At 51.8% G+C, this 22,136-nt stretch overlaps 3 long non-coding RNA genes across 4 annotated transcripts; all 3 read right to left on the bottom strand.

The window, feature by feature from the left end:
* Positions 1–687: 687 nt before the first annotated feature.
* Positions 688–3,224, bottom strand: LOC118698950 (uncharacterized). 2 transcript variants are annotated; one of them, XR_004981998.2, is made up of 4 exons: positions 3,180–3,224; positions 2,720–3,098; positions 1,693–1,805; positions 688–1,119 (listed from the first exon to the last, which is right to left on the bottom strand). It is a non-coding gene; the product is annotated as an uncharacterized LOC118698950 (long non-coding RNA). The 2 variants fall into 2 exon arrangements; XR_004981997.2 differs by having other exon boundaries at positions 1,693–3,098.
* Positions 3,225–3,303: 79 nt separating this feature from the next.
* On the bottom strand, positions 3,304–4,614 carry LOC118698951 (uncharacterized). The gene is made up of 4 exons (XR_004981999.2): positions 3,725–4,614; positions 3,585–3,626; positions 3,446–3,489; positions 3,304–3,345 (listed from the first exon to the last, which is right to left on the bottom strand). It is a non-coding gene; the product is annotated as an uncharacterized LOC118698951 (long non-coding RNA).
* A 51-nt stretch (positions 4,615–4,665) lies between these two features.
* LOC118698952 (uncharacterized) lies at positions 4,666–6,247 on the bottom strand. Its single transcript, XR_004982000.2, has 4 exons — positions 5,296–6,247; positions 5,041–5,208; positions 4,877–4,957; positions 4,666–4,799 (listed from the first exon to the last, which is right to left on the bottom strand). It is a non-coding gene; the product is annotated as an uncharacterized LOC118698952 (long non-coding RNA).
* Between the last annotated feature and the right edge of the window lie 15,889 nt (positions 6,248–22,136).

Genomic DNA, 22,136 nt, shown 5'->3' with positions numbered 1-22,136 from the left:
TAATAAAACCTTGGATTAACCCCTGCTAAGAGTCGGCCCTTTATCATCTACCGCTGTCTCTGGTGTCTCTTGTGCTGCACAGGGGCCCAGCCCAGGTGCCCTCAGCACCCGTGGGGCACAGAGAGTGTCTCCCCCCAGCCCAGGTGCCCTCAGCACCCGTGGGGCACAGAGAGTGTCTCTCCCCAGCCCAGGTGCCCTCAGCACCCGCGGGGCACAGAGAGTGTCTCCCTGCCAGCCCAGGTGCCCTCAGCACCCTCGGGGCACACACACAGAGAGTGTCTCCCTGCCAGCCCAGGTGCCCTCAGTACCCTCGGGGCACAGAGAGTGTCTCCCCCCAGCCCAGGTGCCCTCAGTACCCTCGGGGCACACACAGAGAGTGTCTCCCCCAGCCCAGGTGCCTTCAGCACCCTCGGGGCACACACAGAGAGTGTCTCCCCCAAGCCCAGGTGCCCTCAGCACCCTCGGGGCACACACAGAGAGTGCCTCCCCCCAGCCCAGGTGCCCTCAGTACCCTCGGCGCACAGACAGTGTCTCCCCGCTGTTGGCCGTGTCGGGGCTGCCCCCCGGTGTCTGCCAACTTGGGACCGGCCGAGGGTTACTGAGAGGCTCGCACAAACCCGCTCGGCCGCTGATTGTGGTGATGAGGGTCCCCAAGACGAGGGAAGAGACGAGAATCTTGACTCCACCTTTCAGAAGGCTGAAATATTATTTTATGATCTCTATTATATTAAAAGAAAATGAGATAGTAGAACTATACTAAAAGAGCAAGGAGACATCAGAGAGCTGGAAAGGAATGAATAATAAAACCCTGGGACTGCTCACAGCCCCGACGCAGCTGGACCATGATTGGTCATCAAGTAGAAACAATGCACAGGAGACTAATCTAAGATGCCCCTGTTGCTAAACCATCTCCAGCCCACACTCCACAGCCAGCAGATTGTTACTGGTTCCATTTCTGTTCTGAGGCTTCTCAGGAGAAAAATCCCAGCGAAAGGATTTTCATCAAACACGTCAGTGCCAGGTGATGGCACAGGCAGCATGGGCTGGCAGAGGTCACTGTGTCATCCCTGCCAGCCCAGGTGTCACAGCAAGGAGGAGAGAGTTCACCCTGTGCTCACCCTGCAATACAGAGCAATACAACACAACACACATATTAACACAAGATGATAACCTTTTTCTATTTTCATTACATGTGGATTTATTGTTATAGGAAACCCAAACCAACAAAAGCACACAAAAAACAACACTCATCTACCATTAACACCCCCTTCAAATGACACACGAAGTCACCATCCCTCTCATCACAACTGCTAAATTACACCCCAGCAATCATTGGTCCTCGGGAACGTGGTTCCCGGGAGCCTCAAAAAAATCCTCCTGCTTGACAAAAAAACCCCGGTCCCTGGACAGTCCGCACCCAAACTTTGGTGATGAACGTCGCCTCACAGACTGACCGGGACCGAGGAAAAAAAAAAAAACCAGCCGGGGGGGGGCGGGGGGGGGGGGCAACCCAGCTGGGGATTTTTTATTCTAAATTTAAAAATGAGTTGAAAAACTTGAAAAGCAAAAGTCACACACACAAGGTTAAATCCAGTAATCCAGTCAGCATGCACTGACACATGCAGAGACGAGCAGACGCAGACAGACACAGACACGTGCTCTCACACACGCTCACACACTCTTCCCACTTACACGCTCGCTGCGGCCCTTACTCGAGACGCTGAAGAACGTGCTGCGACACATCTTCTGGCTGCGCTCCTTGACGTCAAATGGTAGATTCTGGGGAAATCGGCAGCCTCGGGGACCTGTGAGACGACAGGAAGCGGGTCAACGAGTGGCTATCTGACAGCTAGGACTTGTCTCCACTCTGGACCAATAAGTTTTCTACCCAAAATCCCATAAAGGACAGATGAACAGTAAAGTTTTTATAACTCTTCTACCTAACTGTGACTATGTGCCCCGGCAGGGCAGCTCCAACCATAAGTGGTACAATATAAATACACACAACAATGTAAGTCGATGCATACAGTGCAAGTGTACATAGAGTGTAGGTACATACAGTATAAGCCAGCACAGGTACACACAATATAAAAGCCAGGACTTGAGATAACTCGCTGGAAGATGAATTCTTGAGTCCTATACCCTTGAGAAGATGGAACCTATAGAAGTACTGCAGTCACATGAGGAGGGTGTAAGACACTCCCTCTAGCAGTCCAAGAGAATGGCATGGAAAAAAAGGCACTACCAAAGCTGGTAGTGAGAAGGAAGATGGATGAGAACATCTTGTCCGTTTGAGACATTCCTGTCTCAAAGAGTAAAAATGTAAAGATGCCAGAATAAGGGATATCCAGAAAGGAACGTGAGTAGAATACGGCCTATATGGCACAGCTGATAAAGCATCGAGACGTAACAAAGGCCTATGACATGGAAGACAACAGACACAGACACAGACAACATAACATAGACACAGGTGACATAACACAGAGACAAGTGGCAACTGCCTGGCACTGTCCCCTTAGGGACCCGAGATGCCTAGCGCAAGATGAGCCAGAGGCTGATGATGCCAAAGGCAAGGAAGCCCTATGACGATAGCACGTGATGATGAAATGTAACTCATTAAAAGAAGTTAGTGCCACAGCAGTTAAGAGGATGCTCGAGAGGCTCAGCGAGCCTAGAGAAGGAAGCGGACTGCCGGGTGACCGTGGCCGTAGCTCCGGACCTGAAGGCGAGCTCCTCGGGGGAAAGATCCGTGACAACGTCGGGTCGAGGAAGGCGGACGACACAAAGTTCACGAGAATCCTGAGATGGGTCGGAACTGCCCTGCCTGGCAAAGGCTCTGGTCAGGCTGAGGAGAAACCCTCTCCCTTTACTTCCAGAGAGCCTGTACCACTACAGACCTCTCCACCAAGCTGACATCAAATTGCCCTCTGCGATAGTAAAGGTTTTTCCCCTTCTCCCAACCACTGGCCCCGACACTTAGCTTTTGGAAAAGGAGCAGACAAAATCCATCCTCGGTCGGACGTGGATGTTGAAACGTGCTCCGTGTGTGCTTCGGTGCTGTCGTTTCCAACCTTTGGCTACGAGGCTCCTCAGGGTACCTAAGACAAAACAGAAAACCTGACTATTGCCCTCAAAAACAGTAACCCCCAGGGCTCCCCCGCACCACTGCCCCGGCTCACCTCAAATCTTGATTTGACTCCAGAGGGTGCCCAGAAGATACCTGCAAAAAGAAAAGGTACACGCTTAGCATGCTGCTGTGTAACGCTCACCTAGGAGTCAGCCTGCCTAAACTCCGACTCATCTGCCCTCCTCTGTTCCTTGGCATGCCTAGGGCAGTGACAGCACCTGCAAAGAAACAGAGCAGAAAAGCATGCTGAGACATTGTGAAAACACAACCTCCCAAATCTGACAAGGATGCCACACTGATACCTTAAGCTGCACACACCTGGAATGGGCATGCTCGGCCAGGATAGATGGCAAGCGGACCACCTAAAATAAAAAAAAAAAGTGGAGATGCTTAGAGCTGCACCAGAAACTGAGACATCAGCAAAAACAACTGCTTCTGTACACTACTCAATGCTCACCTCGCTCACTCGGCCTTGACTGCTGCTCTCTGCTTTGACTTCCTAAAAAGTGAGACAAAGAAGACTGCTGTAACAGTCATCATTTATGCTCCCTCTACAGAGACAAACAGTGACTGACCTGCTCGGGGGAATCCCCTCACCTGAGATGGGGGGCTCTGCCCTGGATTTTATCCTTCTGCACCTGAAAGAAAGGACAAAAATCAAAGAGCTGCAGGATAACTTAAGAGCTCCAGACATCTTGTGCCCATCTACAAATCCCACCTAGAGTCCAACTACACCCCACATTACAAACATCGAGTCCCCGGGACTTCGCCTATTGCACCAGGCTATGCGGCAGGGCAGAGCAGCTCCAGCACAAATGTGTGCGCAGATACCCGTGACACAGGACAGGACAAACAACGGGGACACAACAGGAACAGAAATCTCTGGGTAAGGAAAATGACAGCGAGCACCGAGAGAACGCAAAATTAGAAGACCGAGGTGAAACTGATGGCGGGCTGATGAAGTTCAGAGAACCCTGGAGGAACAAGATGCTAACTGAATGATTTATTCCAAGAACTGCAAAGATGGATGCCCGAGAATCCTACGGTCAGAAGCCTCTACCTGTACCCACATTCTTACAAGTCCTAATCCATCATAACAGAACCTTGCAGGGTGCAGCTGTCCATACAGCTCAGAACAAGACCTGAAAAGACATCTGACTGGATGCTTCGAAAAAGAGTTGCTATTCTGATACCTGTCTGAGCTACCAAGTTAAAAGTTCCATGGCATCGGTGCCAGGGCAAGGAACGCTGAGAGTACAGATGCTAAGACTGGTGCCAAGGTTTCTGACAGGCCCCTCAAAGGGCTATGATAAAAGACATGAGATATCCAACAACACAGAATACACAAAAGACAAGTGACACAATACACACCGGGACTGCTCTGCCCCGCTCACCTCAGCACTGGGATCAAAAGTGAGATTTTGCTTTTATGGGGCCTAAGGGGCCACTTCATGGACACTCCTCACCTCCAAACCTACTCACCTCCAAAGCGGACTCAACCCCCCCCCCTCCCAGTATTTCCCAAACCAGCACCCTGCTTTCATCCCCCCTGGGGGTCGTGGCCCTCTACTTCTCTCTTAGACATCCGGGGATGCTGGTCTCAGGTGCGAAGAAAGGAAACCTCGTCAGCCGGGAAGGTCCAGCTGGCACTGGGCTGGTGTCTCTTAGACAGCTATATTAAAGAAAACCAAACATCAATGCCGGATCGTGGCACCACATCGGCCAAAACCCCACAAGTCTGCTACTCACCGTGCTCCTAAGAACGCTCAGCTGCTTGGGCCGCACGCTTCGGGCACGCTCAGAGACCAAGGCCGTCGTCACAGGGGATGCCTGGGTTAAGAGGAGATGAGGTGATTTGGCATGGCTGAAACCTGAGTGGACCCTCGCTCCTCCCCCCTACTTCCCTGACCCACCACAACTCCTCAGCACTTGCCGGAGGCCACCTGGATGGCACCTTTAAATAGAAAAGTTCAGGGCTTCATCACCAAGTCCTGTAATGCATCCACAGGGCTCACATTTGCAGGAAACCCGGTGCATCGGCCAGTTGGTGACGGGGGCTGGGCATACTCCGAGTGGATTGCCTAAAGCGCACAAACGAGAATGGAAGCTTAGAGCTGCACCAGAAACTGAGAACAGAGCAATAACAACTACTTCTCTCCACTGCTCACCTTGACTGCTGGTATCCACATTTGCTTCCTAAAAAGAAAGACAAAGAACAGTGCTGTAACAGATGCATCATTTACACTTCTGCTGCAGAGACAAACGGGGCCTCACCTGCGCGGGGGAAACCCCTCACCCGGGATGGGGCCCTCTGGCACACATTTAATCCATCTGAATCTGAAAAAAAAGTTAGGACAAGACTCAAACTGTTGCAGGATAACTTAGGAGCTCCAGACATCTTGTGTCCATCTACAAATCCCATCTAGAGTCCAACTACACCCCACATTACAAACTCCCAGGGACTTCTCCTACTGCACCAGGCTATGCGGCAGGGCAGAGCAGCTCCGGCACAAATGTGTGTGCTGACACCCGTGACACGGGACAGGACGTGACAGACAGGGGGGACACAACAGGGACAGAAAGCTCCTGGCAAGGAAAGTGGCTGCAAGGACTGAGAGAATGCAAAAGGAGCTGACCGAGGTGAGACTGATGGCAACCTGATGAGGCTCAGAGAACCCTGGAGGAAGATGCTGGCTGAAGGATTTATTCCAAGAACTGCAAAGATGGATACCCAGGAATCCTATGGTCAGAATCCTCTCCCTAACCTCGCATTCTTACAAAGCCTAATCCGTTGAAATGGAGGATTGAGGAGCACGGCTGTCCGTGCAGCTCAGAACAAGACCTGAAAAGCCACCTGACCGGATGCTTCCAAAGAGAGATGCAATTCTGATGCCTGTCGGAGCTCCCGAGTCAAAAGTTCAATGGCCTGGGTACCAGGCTGAGGAACACTGAGATCACAGATTCTAAGAATGGCGCCAAGGTTTCTGACAGGCCCTTCACAGGGCTAAGATAAAAGACATGAGATACCCAAATATCACATAATACACAAAAGACAAGGGACACGATACACACCGGGACTGCTCTGCCCTGCGCACCTCACTGTGATCAAAAGTGAGACTTTCCTTTTACGTGGCCTAAGGGGCCACATCTTGGCTGCCCTCATCTCCAGAGACAACTCAACCCCCCCCCTCAGGAGCCCCGACCCAGGACCCCACTTTCATCCCCTCTGTGGGTCGTAGCCCTCGACTTATCTCTGGGACATATGGAGATGCCAGTCCATGTCAGGTGCGAAGGAAGGCCGCCTCGCCAGCTGGGAAGGTCCTGCTGGCACCGGGCTGGTGTCTCTTAGACAGCTATATCAAAGGAAACCAAACATCAATGCCAGATCGTGGCACCACATCGGCCAAAACCCCACAAGCCTGCTACTCACCCTTCTCCTAAGAAGGCCCAGCTCCTCGGGCCGCACGCTCCGGCCGCGCTCGGAGGCCGACGCCATCGTCGTGGGGTACACCTGGGTTAAGAGGACAGGAGGGGACGTGGCATTGCTGAAACCTGAGTGGACCCTCGCTCCTCCTCCCTACTTCCCTGACTCACCGCAACTCCACGGCAGTTCCTGATGGCTGCCCAGAACGCAGGGCTCGTGAGAGCGGCAAACCCGGTCCGTCGGCCCGTTGGGGATGGGAGCTTGGCATGCTCTGAGTGGATGGCCAAAGGAACAAAAACGAGAATGGAGACTTAGACTTGCCCCAGGAATTGAGACCTCAGCAACAAGAAAGGCTACTGCTCGCTGCTCACCTTACGCTCTTGAACTTGACTGCTGAGATCCAGCTATACTTCCTAAAAATAAAGACAAAGAACAGTGCTGTAACAGGGCCACACTTGACACTCCCCCCGCACAGACAAATGGTGACAGACCTGCTCAGGGGAACCCCCACACCCAGGATGGGGTACTCTGCCGTGGATGCAATGCATCTGCACCTGCAAGAGAGTTAGAACATATGTCAAACAACTGCAGGATGACTCAAAAGCTGCAAACACCTTATATCAATCTAGGAACAGCATCTAGAGTCCAAGTACACCCCACATGAAAAATTTCAACCCCCCAGGGCTTGTCCTATTACACCAGGCTATGCGGCAGGGCAGAGCAGCTCCGGCACAAATACGTGCGGACACCCGTGACACAGGACCCACAGGACACGACAAACAATGGACACACAACACAGACAGAAATCTCTCGGCAAAAAGGATTACTGCGAGCACCGAGAGCATGCCAAATGAGATGACAGAGGTGAGACTGATGGCAAGCTGATGTGGCTCAGAAAACACTGAAGGAAGAAGATGCTAACTGAATGATTTATTCCAAGAACTGCAAAGATGGATGCCTGAGAATCCTACGGTCAGAAGCCTCTACATGCCCTCACATTCTTTCAAGTCCTAATCTGCCATAATGGATCCTGGCAGGGCATAGCTGTCCGTACAGCTCAGAACAAGACCTGAAAAGACATCTGACCGGATGCTTCGAAAAAGAGTTGCTATTCTGATACCTGTCTGAGCTGCCAAGTTAAAAGTTCCATGGCATCGGAGCCAGGGCAAGGAACGCTGAGAGTAGAGATGCTAAGACTGGTGCCAAGGTTTCTGACAGGCCCCTCAAAGGGCTATGATAAAAGACATGAGATATCCAACAACACAGAATACACAAAAGACAAGTGACACAATACACACCGGGACTGCTCTGCCCTGCGTGCCTCAGCACCGGGATCAAAAGTGAGATTTTGCTTTTATGGGGCCTAAGGGGCAACTCCATGGACATTCCTCACCTCCAAAGCTATCACCTCCAAAGAAGACTCAAACCCCCCCTCCCAGTAATTCCCAAACCCACACCCTGCTTTCATCCCCTCTGTGGGTCGTGGCCCTCTACTTATCTCTCGCACAGCTGGGGATGCCGGTCTCAGGTGCAAAGAAAGGCTACCTCGTCAGCTGGGAAGGTCCTGCTGGCACCGGGCTGGTGTCTCTTAGACAACTGTATTAAAGAAAACCAAACATCAGTGCCTGATCTTGGCAGCCCATCGGCCAAAACCCCACAAGTCTGCTACTCACCGTGCTCCTAAGAACGCTCAGCTGCTCGGGCCGCACGCTTTGGGCACGCTCGGAGACCGAGGCCATCGTCACGGGGGGTGCCTGGGTTAAGAGGAGATGAGGTGATTTGGCACGGCTGAAACCTGAGGGGACCCTCGCTCCTCCTCCCTACTTCCCCAACTCACCGCAACTCCCGGGCAGGTGCCCAAGGCCACCTGGAAGGCACCTTAAAATAGAAAAGTTCAGGGCTTCCTCACCAGGTCCTGTAATGCGTCCACAGGGCTCACACGTGCAGGGAACCTGGTGCATTGGCCGGCTGGTGACAGGGCTTGGCAGGCTCCGAGTGGATTGCCTAAGGCACAAAAAAGAGAATGGAAGCTTAGAGCTGCACCAGAAACTGAGAACAGAGCAATAACAACTACTTCTCTCCACTGCTCACCTTGACTGCTGGTAGCCAGATTTACTTCCTAAAAAGAAAGACAAAGAACAGAGCTGTAAGAGAGTCACCACATACACTTCTGCTGCAGAGACAAGTGGTGCCTCACCTACTCGGGGGAAACCACTCACCCGGGATGGGGCCCTCTGGCACACATTGAATCCATCTGAACCTGAAAAACAATTTAGGACAAGTTATCCTGCAACAGGCTGGCTCATAAGAGCTCCAGATATCCTGTGTCCATCTACAAATCCCACCTAGAGTCCAACTACACCCCACATTACAAACTTCAAGTCCCCGGGGCTTCTCCTATTGCACTGGGCTATGCGGCAGGGCAGAGCAGTTCTGGCACAAATGTGTGCACACACCCGTGACACGGGACGGGACGTGACAGACAACGGGGACACAACACGGACAGAAATCTCCTGGCAAGGAAAATGGCTGCGAGGACTGAGAGAATGCAAAAGGAGATGACCGAGGGGAGACCGATGGTGAGCTGATGAGGCTCAGAGAAACCTAGAGGAAGATGATGCTAACTGAATGATTTATTCCAAGAACTGCAGAGATGGATGCCCGAGAATCCTACGGCCAGAAGCCTCTACCTGCCCTCACGTTCTTTCAAGTCCTAGTCCGCCATAATGGATCCTGGCGGGGCAGAGCTGTCCATACAGCTCAGAACAAGACCTGAAAAGACATCTGATTGGATGCTGCTAAAGAGAGAAGGGAGTCTGATGCCTGTCTGAGCTCCTGAGTCGAAAGTCCTATGGCATTGGTGCCAGGCCAAGGAATGCAGAGATCACAGATGCTAACAACGATGCCAGGGTTTCTGACAGGCCCCTCAAAGGGCTAAGGTAAAAGACAGGACATATCCAAACAACACATAATACACAAAAGACAAGTGACACGATACACACCGGGACTGCTCTGCCCTGCGCGCCTCAGCACTGTGATCCAAAGTCAGGCTGTCCTTTTATGGGGCCTAAGGGACCACTCCATGGACACCCCCACCTCCAAAGCGGACTCAAAAACCCCTCCCAGTAATTCCCAAACCCACACCCTGCTTTCATCCCCCCTGGGGGTCGTGGCCCTCTACTTATCTCTCGCACAGCTGGGGATGCCGGTCTCAGGTGCAAAGAAAGGCTACCTCGTCAGCTGGGAAGGTCCTGCTGGCACCGGGCTGTTGTCTCTTAGACAACTGTATTAAAGAAAACCAAACATCAGTGCCTGATCTTGGCAGCCCATTGGCCAAAACCCCACAAGGCTGCTACTCACCGTGCTCCTAAGAACGCTCAGCTGCTCGGGCTGCACGCTTTGGGCACGCTCGGAGACCGAGGCCATCGTCACAGGGGGTGCCTGGGTTAAGAGGAGATGAGGTGATTTGGCACGGCTGAAACCTGAGGGGACCCTCGCTCCTCCTCCCTACTTCCCCAACTCACCGCAACTCCCGGGCAGGTGCCCAAGGCCACCTGGATGGCACCTTAAAATAGAAAAGTTCAGGGCTTCCTCACCAGGTCCTGTAATGCGTCCACAGGGCTCACACGTGCAGGGAACCTGGTGCATTTGCCGGCTGGTGACAGGGCTTGGCAGGCTCCGAGTGGATTGCCTAAGGCACAAAAAAGAGAATGGAAGCTTAGAGCTGCACCAGAAACTGAGAACAGAGCAATAACAACTACTTCTCTCCACTGCTCACCTTGACTGCTGGTAGCCAGATTTACTTCCTAAAAAGAAAGACAAAGAACGGAGCTGTAAGAGAGTCACCACATACACTTCTGCTGCAGAGACAAGTGGTGCCTCACCTACTCGGGGGAAACCACTCACCCGGGATGGGGCCCTCTGGCACACATTGAATCCATCTGAACCTGAAAAACAATTTAGGACAAGTTATCCTGCAACAGGCTGGCTCATAAGAGCTCCAGATATCCTGTGTCCATCTACAAATCCCACCTAGAGTCCAACTACACCCCACATTACAAACTTCAAGTCCCCGGGGCTTCTCCTATTGCACCGGGCTATGCGGCAGGGCAGAGCAGTTCCGGCACAAATGCGTGCACACACCCGTGACACGGGACGGGACGTGACAGACAACGGGGACACAACACGGACAGAAATCTCCTGGCAAGGAAAATGGCTGCGAGGACTGAGAGAATGCAAAAGGAGATGACCGAGGGGAGACCGATGGTGAGCTGATGAGGCTCAGAGAAACCTAGAGGAAGATGATGCTAACTGAATGATTTATTCCAAGAACTGCAGAGATGGATGCCCGAGAATCCTACGGCCAGAAGCCTCTACCTGCCCTCACGTTCTTTCAAGTCCTAGTCCGCCATAATGGATCCTGGCGGGGCAGAGCTGTCCATACAGCTCAGAACAAGACCTGAAAAGACATCTGATTGGATGCTGCTAAAGAGAGAAGGGAGTCTGATGCCTGTCTGAGCTCCTGAGTCGAAAGTCCTATGGCATTGGTGCCAGGCCAAGGAATGCAGAGATCACAGATGCTAACAACGATGCCAGGGTTTCTGACAGGCCCCTCAAAGGGCTAAGGTAAAAGACAGGACATATCCAAACAACACATAATACACAAAAGACAAGTGACACGATACACACCGGGACTGCTCTGCCCTGCGCGCCTCAGCACTGTGATCCAAAGTCAGGCTGTCCTTTTATGGGGCCTAAGGGACCACTCCATGGACACCCCCACCTCCAAAGCGGACTCAAAAACCCCTCCCAGTAATTCCCAAACCCACACCCTGCTTTCATCCCCCCTGGGGGTCGTGGCCCTCTACTTATCTCTCGCACAGCTGGGGATGCCGGTCTCAGGTGCAAAGAAAGGCTACCTCGTCAGCTGGGAAGGTCCTGCTGGCACCGGGCTGTTGTCTCTTAGACAACTGTATTAAAGAAAACCAAACATCAGTGCCTGATCTTGGCAGCCCATTGGCCAAAACCCCACAAGGCTGCTACTCACCGTGCTCCTAAGAACGCTCAGCTGCTCGGGCTGCACGCTTTGGGCACGCTCGGAGACCGAGGCCATCGTCACAGGGGGTGCCTGGGTTAAGAGGAGATGAGGTGATTTGGCACGGCTGAAACCTGAGGGGACCCTCGCTCCTCCTCCCTACTTCCCCAACTCACCGCAACTCCCGGGCAGGTGCCCAAGGCCACCTGGATGGCACCTTAAAATAGAAAAGTTCAGGGCTTCCTCACCAGGTCCTGTAATGCGTCCACAGGGCTCACACGTGCAGGGAACCTGGTGCATTTGCCGGCTGGTGACAGGGCTTGGCAGGCTCCGAGTGGATTGCCTAAGGCACAAAAAAGAGAATGGAAGCTTAGAGCTGCACCAGAAACTGAGAACAGAGCAATAACAACTACTTCTCTCCACTGCTCACCTTGACTGCTGGTAGCCAGATTTACTTCCTAAAAAGAAAGACAAAGAACGGAGCTGTAAGAGAGTCACCACATACACTTCTGCTGCAGAGACAAGTGGTGCCTCACCTACTCGGGGGAAACCACTCACCCGGGATGGGGCCCTCTGGCACACATTGAATCCATCTGAACCTGAAAAACAATTTAGGACAAGTTATCCTGCAACAGGCTGGCTCATAAGAGCTCCAGATATCCTGTGTCCATCTACAAATCCCACCTAGAGTCCAACTACACCCCACATTACAAACTTCAAGTCCCCGGGGCTTCTCCTATTGCACTGGGCTATGCGGCAGGGCAGAGCAGTTCTGGCACAAATGTGTGCACACACCCGTGACACGGGACGGGACGTGACAGACAACGGGGACACAACACGGACAGAAATCTCCTGGCAAGGAAAATGGCTGCGAGGACTGAGAGAATGCAAAAGGAGATGACCGAGGGGAGACCGATGGTGAGCTGATGAGGCTCAGAGAAACCTAGAGGAAGATGATGCTAACTGAATGATTTATTCCAAGAACTGCAGAGATGGATGCCCGAGAATCCTACGGCCAGAAGCCTCTACCTGCCCTCACGTTCTTTCAAGTCCTAGTCCGCCATAATGGATCCTGGCGGGGCAGAGCTGTCCATACAGCTCAGAACAAGACCTGAAAAGACATCTGATTGGATGCTGCTAAAGAGAGAAGGGAGTCTGATGCCTGTCTGAGCTCCTGAGTCGAAAGTCCTATGGCATTGGTGCCAGGCCAAGGAATGCAGAGATCACAGATGCTAACAACGATGCCAGGGTTTCTGACAGGCCCCTCAAAGGGCTAAGGTAAAAGACAGGACATATCCAAACAACACATAATACACAAAAGACAAGTGACACGATACACACCGGGACTGCTCTGCCCTGCGCGCCTCAGCACTGTGATCCAAAGTCAGGCTGTCCTTTTATGGGGCCTAAGGGGCCACTCCATGGACACCCCCACCTCCAAAGCGGACTCAAAAACCCCTCCCAGTAATTCCCAAACCCACACCCTGCTTTCATCCCCTCTGTGGGTCGTGGCCCTCTACTTATCTCTTGCACAGCTGGAGATGCCGGTCTCAGGTGCAAAGAAAGGCTACCTCGTCGGCCGGGAAGGTCCTGCTGGCACTGGGCTGGTGTCTCTTAGAGAGCTATATCAAAGAAAACCAAACATCAGTGCCTGATCTTGGCAGCCCATCGGCCAAAACCCCACAAGTCTGCTACTCACCGTGCTCCTAAGAACGCTCAGCTGCTCGGGCCGCACGCTTTGGGCACGCTCGGAGACCGAGGCCATCGTCACAGGGGGTGCCTGGGTTAAGAGGAGATGAGGTGATTTGGCACGGCTGAAACCTGAGGGGACCCTTGCTCCTCCTCCCTACTTCCCCAACTCACCGCAACTCCCGGGCAGGTGCCCAAGGCCACCTGGATGGCACCTTTAAATAGAAGAGCTCAGGGCTTCCTCACCAGGTCCTGTAATGCGTCCACAGGGCTCACACGTGCAGGGAACCCGGTGCATCGGCCGGCTGGTGACAGGGCTTGGCAGGCTCCGAGTGGATTGCCTAAGGCACAAAAAAGAGAATGGAAGCTTAGAGCTGCACCAGAAACTGAGAACAGAGCAATATCAACTACTTCTCTCCACTGCTCACCTTGACTGCTGGTAGCCAGATTTACTTCCTAAAAAGAAAGACAAAGAACAGAGCTGTAAGAGAGTCACCACATACACTTCTGCTGCAGAGACAAGTGGTGCCTCACCTACTCGGGGGAAACCACTCACCCGGGATGGGGCCCTCTGGCACACATTGAATCCATCTGAACCTGAAAAACAATTTAGGACAAGTTATCCTGCAACAGGCTGGCTCATAAGAGCTCCAGATATCCTGTGTCCATCTACAAATCCCACCTAGAGTCCAACTACACCCCACATTACAAACTTCAAGTCCCCGGGGCTTCTCCTATTGCACCGGGCTATGCGGCAGGGCAGAGCAGTTCCGGCACAAATGCGTGCACACACCCGTGACACGGGACGGGACGTGACAGACAACGGGGACACAACACGGACAGAAATCTCCTGGCAAGGAAAATGGCTGCGAGGACTGAGAGAATGCAAAAGGAGATGACCGAGGGGAGACCGATGGTGAGCTGATGAGGCTCAGAGAAACCTAGAGGAAGATGATGCTAACTGAATGATTTATTCCAAGAACTGCAGAGATGGATGCCCGAGAATCCTACGGCCAGAAGCCTCTACCTGCCCTCATGTTCTTTCAAGTCCTAGTCCGCCATAATGGATCCTGGCGGGGCAGAGCTGTCCATACAGCTCAGAACAAGACCTGAAAAGACATCTGATTGGATGCTGCTAAAGAGAGAAGGGAGTCTGATGCCTGTCTGAGCTCCTGAGTCGAAAGTCCTATGGCATTGGTGCCAGGCCAAGGAATGCAGAGATCACAGATGCTAACAACGATGCCAGGGTTTCTGACAGGCCCCTCAAAGGGCTAAGGTAAAAGACAGGACATATCCAAACAACACATAATACACAAAAGACAAGTGACACGATACACACCGGGACTGCTCTGCCCTGCGCGCCTCAGCACTGTGACCCAAAGTCAGGCTGTCCTTTTATGGGGCCTAAGGGGCCACTCCATGGACACCCCCACCTCCAAAGCGGACTCAAAAACCCCTCCCAGTAATTCCCAAACCCACACCCTACTTTCATCCCCTCTGTGGGTCGTGGCCCTCTACTTATCTCTTGCACAGCTGGAGATGCCGGTCTCAGGTGCAAAGAAAGGCTACCTCGTCAGCCGGGAAGGTCCTGCTGGCACCGGGCTGGTGTCTCTTAGAGAGCTATATCAAAGAAAACCAAACATCAGTGCCCGATCTTGGCAGCCCATCGGCCAAAACCCCACAAGTCTGCTACTCACCGTGCTCCTAAGAACGCTCAGCTGCTCGGGCCGCACGCTTTGGGCACGCTCGGAGACCGAGGCCATCGTCACAGGGGGTGCCTGGGTTAAGAGGAGATGAGGTGATTTGGCACGGCTGAAACCTGAGGGGACCCTTGCTCCTCCTCCCTACTTCCCCAACTCACCGCAACTCCCGGGCAGGTGCCCAAGGCCACCTGGATGGCACCTTTAAATAGAAGAGCTCAGGGCTTCCTCACCAGGTCCTGTAATGCGTCCACAGGGCTCACACGTGCAGGGAACCCGGTGCATCGGCCGGCTGGTGACAGGGCTTGGCAGGCTCCGAGTGGATTGCCTAAGGCACAAAAAAGAGAATGGAAGCTTAGAGCTGCACCAGAAACTGAGAACAGAGCAATATCAACTACTTCTCTCCACTGCTCACCTTGACTGCTGGTAGCCAGATTTACTTCCTAAAAAGAAAGACAAAGAACAGAGCTGTAAGAGAGTCACCACATACACTTCTGCTGCAGAGACAAGTGGTGCCTCACCTACTCGGGGGAAACCACTCACCCGGGATGGGGCCCTCTGGCACACATTGAATCCATCTGAACCTGAAAAACAATTTAGGACAAGTTATCCTGCAACAGGCTGGCTCATAAGAGCTCCAGATATCCTGTGTCCATCTACAAATCCCACCTAGAGTCCAACTACACCCCACATTACAAACTTCAAGTCCCCGGGGCTTCTCCTATTGCACCGGGCTATGCGGCAGGGCAGAGCAGTTCCGGCACAAATGCGTGCACACACCCGTGACACGGGACGGGACGTGACAGACAACGGGGACACAACACGGACAGAAATCTCCTGGCAAGGAAAATGGCTGCGAGGACTGAGAGAATGCAAAAGGAGATGACCGAGGGGAGACCGATGGTGAGCTGATGAGGCTCAGAGAAACCTAGAGGAAGATGATGCTAACTGAATGATTTATTCCAAGAACTGCAGAGATGGATGCCCGAGAATCCTACGGCCAGAAGCCTCTACCTGCCCTCACGTTCTTTCAAGTCCTAGTCCGCCATAATGGATCCTGGCGGGGCAGAGCTGTCCATACAGCTCAGAACAAGACCTGAAAAGACATCTGATTGGATGCTGCTAAAGAGAGAAGGGAGTCTGATGCCTGTCTGAGCTCCTGAGTCGAAAGTCCTATGGCATTGGTGCCAGGCCAAGGAATGCAGAGATCACAGATGCTAACAACGATGCCAGGGTTTCTGACAGGCCCCTCAAAGGGCTAAGGTAAAAGACAGGACATATCCAAACAACACATAATACACAAAAGACAAGTGACACGATACACACCGGGACTGCTCTGCCCTGCGCGCCTCAGCACTGTGATCCAAAGTCAGGCTGTCCTTTTATGGGGCCTAAGGGACCACTCCATGGACACCCCCACCTCCAAAGCGGACTCAAAAACCCCTCCCAGTAATTCCCAAACCCACACCCTGCTTTCATCCCCCCTGGGGGTCGTGGCCCTCTACTTATCTCTCGCACAGCTGGGGATGCCGGTCTCAGGTGCAAAGAAAGGCTACCTCGTCAGCTGGGAAGGTCCTGCTGGCACCGGGCTGTTGTCTCTTAGACAACTGTATTAAAGAAAACCAAACATCAGTGCCTGATCTTGGCAGCCCATTGGCCAAAACCCCACAAGGCTGCTACTCACCGTGCTCCTAAGAACGCTCAGCTGCTCGGGCTGCACGCTTTGGGCACGCTCGGAGACCGAGGCCATCGTCACAGGGGGTGCCTGGGTTAAGAGGAGATGAGGTGATTTGGCACGGCTGAAACCTGAGGGGACCCTCGCTCCTCCTCCCTACTTCCCCAACTCACCGCAACTCCTCGGCCGGTGCCCAAGGCTACCCTGGTGACACCTTTGAATAGAAGAAGCAGAGCCTTCATCGCCAAGTCCCGTGATCCTTCCGCAGGGCTTGGGAGAGCGGCGTGCCCGGTGCCTCGGCTGGTTGGTGACTGGGGCTTGGCTTACTCCGAGTGGATTGCCTAAAGCGCAGAAACAAGAACAGATGCTTAGAGTTGCACCGGAAAGTGAGACTTGAACAATAACAACTGCTTCTGTACGCTACTCAATGCTCACCTTGCCCACCTCACCTTGACTGCTGATATCCAGCTTTACTTTCTAAAAAGAAAAAGAACAGTGCTGCAACAGAGTCACACTTGACACTCCCCCTGCAGAGACAAACGGTGACTGACCTGCTCGGGGGAACCTCCTCACCCGGGATGGGTGGATGGATTTTACCCTGGATTTTATCCTTCTGCGTCTGAAAGAAAGTGAGGACAAAAGTCAAAGGGCTGTGGGATAACTTCACAGCTCCAAACATTTTGTGTCTATCTAGGAATATCATCTAGAGTCTGGCAACACCCCACCAACTGGCAGTCCCTGGGACTTGTCCTGTTGCAGCAGGCTATGCGGCAGGGCAGAGCAGATCCGGCACAAATATGTGCGGACACCCGTGACACGGAACGTGACAAACAGGGGGATGATAAACACAACACATTATGCTTGTGGTGAGGGTCTCGAGGGGAAAAGGCAAAAGGGACCCCAAAGACACACTAGGTAACACGGTACAGCAGACAACACGACGTGGACCGGAACTGCTCTGCCCTGCCCACCTGCATGCTGCCATCAAATGTGGAGTCTCTCCCTTTAGCTGTCCTAAGAGGCCCCTTGGAGAAGACTGCTTTTCCCTCTGCTATTTTTTAAATCTGTCCCAGGAACTCCCAACCCACTACTCTCCCATCATCCCTTCTCCAGGCCATGGCCCCCAACTTATCTTTTGGATGATCGGTGATGAGGATCCACATTGCACCTGAAATGAGTCTGCCTCGGAGGGCCCCATGATCGCCTGTTAGTCTCTCGGTCAGCTACAATAAAGAAAACCAAAACCAATGTTTTGGTCATGTGGGCCCAACCAAAACCAATGGTCAGTGTCATGTGGGCCAAATCCCAGCAAGTCAGCTACTTGCCCTCTCCTGAGTGTGCCTGGCTCCTTCAGGCTCCAGCTTCATCCTGATTCCAAGGCTGTGGCCGTTATCATGAATAGCACCTGGGTAAGAGAAAGGCAAAGTTAAATGACATTCCTGTGAGTGCAGTGGATTACCTTGTGTGCTGTAATACATGTGAATGCCTCTGCTATGCTTGTGAAAAGCCTTGTGTGGGGGGGCCCTCAAATAAACACCCTTTCTCACCCTGCTGCCTGCAAACCCCCCTGCCCCCCCAATAACTCCTAACTGGATACCTGCTCACCCTCCCTCTCCTAGTCACAATCCTCAACTCACCTGAAGCCTCAATCTCAAATGTCATCTTGGCCACTGGGCAGATCCCTCTTGTGACACGATGAATCTGCTGAAAAAAGTGCTGTGCCTGACACAACCTGGAGCCTCTGGAAGCTGCGCTCCTCCTAAAAACAATAAAAAAAACAAAACAAGAACAAAACCAGAAATTACAAATGCACTTGACCACCCCTAAACACAAAACCCAAAATCATAAACTTAAATACTCCCTGTATTCCATGCCATTTTCTTCACAGGATCTTCAAAGCCTCTGTTGCTTTCATGCCCAGAAACACCTGCTGAAAACAAGCTGAGATAAGGTGAAAGAGTCTCTTCCCTGAAATGAAATAAGAGCTCTGATCCTAGCACATCCCAGAGGGGGAATGAAGGCCCTGAGCAAAGGCTGGGGTTAATATACCCCTGATGGTGCCCGCCTCTCATTCCCGTGGCACCCAGGAAAAGGGAGGGGGCAAATCCCACCGGGTATAAAAGCCCTCGGAGCAGCTGCAGCTGTTTAGTTCCTCTGACTCAAATTTGAGGGGAGCATAGGGCTTGTTATAGAAGAAAGCTCTTCAGAAAAATAACAGTGCTTTCTTTTTTGCAGCAACTACTTGGAGCAGAAGAACAGAAAACTGGTAAGACATAAAACTTTGTGTTTAGGTAGCACAGCTAGATAAATTGGGGAATTGGGTAATTTGATGTTAACTTGTATAATTATTCTGTATTTTAATAAAAGCCATTTAATAATTTAACACCCAAAACTCCAGCAGCCGAGCTGGCCCTACCAAATCTCTATGTTGGCCCTACCAAATCTCTATGTAAACAAAACCAAAATCCCAGTAATACCTATCAGAAGTCTAGTAAAGAAATCTACTGAAATTAATCCTACCTCAAATACAAACCAACCCATCCAGAAAGTTAGCTTCACTCAAAAAACTATTTACACAGAGTTAATAATACCAAGAAATAAAACACCACACCATATACCACCAATGAATATAACAGTGAAGGAAAAAAACCACATTTTATGCTTTTTTTTTAAACTAACTTTTATTGCCAGAGAGCCCTTTCTATTGCCTGTGCCACAGAACCCATCACTGCTCACTCCCAGAATGGCTCCCTGGTCCCCTGCCTTCTCCCTGGCCTTCTCGGGAAGGGTGACTGGTCTGGCAAACACAAGGTGCAGGGAGTGTAGCTTAAGTGCGGACTTGGGACCATTTTGCTGCAGTTCAGGGAACCTGTGCCCAAAGTACCTTGAACTCCTATGTGCTCAGCTTTTCCTTTGGGTTTTTATGCACCTGGAAACAGATTTTGGGATCCACCAGTAAATTCAGTGAATTGTCCCAGCCAGACACCTTTTTGCTGGCCTAAAAGTAGCTTTTAAACCAGAGACCCCAGGCTTGCAGTATTTTCCCACAGCAGAGTGAGATATGGTGGATTATCTTGTTCAGTGATGCAGCTGTCCACGAGGGCCAGGTCAGCTGGGACAGCCCTTGCTGTTGTTTTTGTCTCTCAGTGAAGGAAAAGTCACCTGGTTTTCCCATGTGGCATTGACTGAGGCTGTGAAGTGCAATCCAGAGCTGGTGCTTGGGGCTGTGGTGTTTGGTGTGCAGACAACATTCCAGCCTGTCTGCTCTGGGGTTGAATGTGCATTTCCTCAGTTACTTGGACTGCGAAAAGGCCAAAAGGGTGGTGGGAAGCGTTTTCTCCCAGGCCTTGACAGCCTCAAGGCAGGGATATTGTTTTGAATGCTTGTTGTGTTTCCTTTCCCAGCCCAGGACTAAGGTGGTGTTCCCTGAACTGGGATGTGGAATGAGGAGGTCTCTGTTGGGAGGGTAGGAGAAAGTGATACACCTAACTGGTGTGCCTGGATGGGCAGAGAAATCTGATATTGGCAATACATGTTAATGGGTATTTAATTTGTCAGCATGGCTCGGGGCCGCTAGTTCAGGACAGAGAGGAGACGGAGACGGGGACGATAGGCACTGGCACTGGAGGCCTGGCCATGGCTGGAGATGAGCAGCTGGATCCCCCTCCAGGCTGTTCTGGGTGTGGATTTGGGTCCTGTGTGGCCACAGAAGCATGTAGCAGCTGGAGACTGGGCAGGTTTGGGGGCTGTGCCACCCCAGCCTCTTTAGTTCTTGTCCCTGGTTGTCCCCTTTCAGTGGAAAAGCATCCCTGCTTGGCTGGTTGTTCCCTGCAAGCAACCTGAGGTTCCTGGGCATTGGTGTGTCCCACTGGCACCGTCACCTGCCCTTGGCACAGTCAGGGAGCTGCCCGGAGCCGGGGCAGCCAGCAGGAAGCAGGAGGAGGCGAGAGCCACGGGGCCGGGGCTGTGGGCATGGGCTGCGGGCAGGGCAGGGTTCCCCCCAGGGAGAATTCCAGCTCCCCGCAGCTCTCGGTGCGCGCTGCATGGGCTGCGGGCTCAGCCAGGTGGGAGGTGCGGTTGTGTTCATGTTGCCGGGAACTCTTTTCCCATCTGCTGGGACTAACTGCCTGGAGAATGACATTTCTGACAGCCCGCTCCTACCCGTGTCTACTGGAAAAGGGCGAGGGTGAAGAGGCAAACGCTGGAGTTCCTTCGGGATGATGGAGTTGTGGTGTTTGGCTGTGCCCAGAGGAGCAGGAATTCAGAGAGATGATGCTGGCCAGAACATTGGTGCAAGAGCCTAAGGAAGATGAGAGTGGGATATCCATGGATAATCTAGCCATGAGAGGGCAGTGAGACACAGCTTATGGTGAAAGCCATGCAGTCAGTGATTACTTCAAAACTCCCCTGACCTTGCTCCACTGTGGAACAAATAAATACAAAGGTTTGCTCCTGCTCTTGCTGGGTGGAGAAATTAATTCAAACCCAAGATGCTTTTACAGCAGAGGTGGGAAAGATTCTAAATACAAACAGCACAGCTCTGTGTGTGCCTTGTGATTGCAGTCATAATAGACATATGATATCTATCTATTACACATATCCTATGTAATATGCACTACACAAATCAGATATTTTAATAAATACAATATAAAGTTATGATAGATGTTATCAATAAAATATTATAAATTCGAGTTATCCTATTACAGTTGATGCTTGCATTGAGTATGTAATATTTCCCTGCCAATTACTGAAGGAAAACATCTGGAGTCGGGTAACTACAGCAACAGGCACCCAGAGAGGTTGAGGGATGTCCATCCTTGGAGATATTCCAAACTGAAAGGCCCTGGGAGCACATGGCCCTGCAGAGGTCCTGGCCCAATTATGTGGCTGATCTTTGACTACTAGGAGCACTGCACCCACTCAATAAAGTCAAAGTAATTAGTCCTAAATTGCACATACCAAGCAGGTTGCAGAAGTCTTCTGCCATCTGTGTTTCTCTAATGCATCTCAGGTAGTTTCTGATGTGAGCTGTGAATGAAAGGAGGAAGGATAGAGACATTAAAAGATCAACGATTTGGTGTTAAATCCTCCCTGCTCAGTCCATGCCTGTGCATTCCCCATTATTCATAAATACACTTTGTGCCCCTCTACTCTGTAAGCAAATTATCAAGGTAGTTAAATGCAGCTAAGGTGACAATATTTAGAGTTTCCCAGGTCTTATCCTCCAAGCCATAACCAGGTAGGTGTCCAGACTTTGCAAGGCTGAGCACAGGATGAGCTCCCGTGTGAGCTGGACTAACCAAGCAATGAGGTCAGGGTAGGATAATGGGGCACACTGAGCTCTGCTACAAGGAAATGTCATGTTGATAAATGCAACTGCAACGTTTTTTATAAACAAAATTAAACTTCATTTGCTTCACAGTAGCTAATGCGCCGTTAATTCAAACCCCACAGAAGAACTCACTGGACACAGTTAATAGTCAGCA

This window comes from Molothrus ater, chromosome Z (genome assembly GCF_012460135.2).
Source record: "Molothrus ater isolate BHLD 08-10-18 breed brown headed cowbird chromosome Z, BPBGC_Mater_1.1, whole genome shotgun sequence".
NCBI lineage: Eukaryota > Metazoa > Chordata > Aves > Passeriformes > Icteridae > Molothrus > Molothrus ater.
This window is presented reverse-complemented; position numbering and strand designations above follow the sequence as displayed.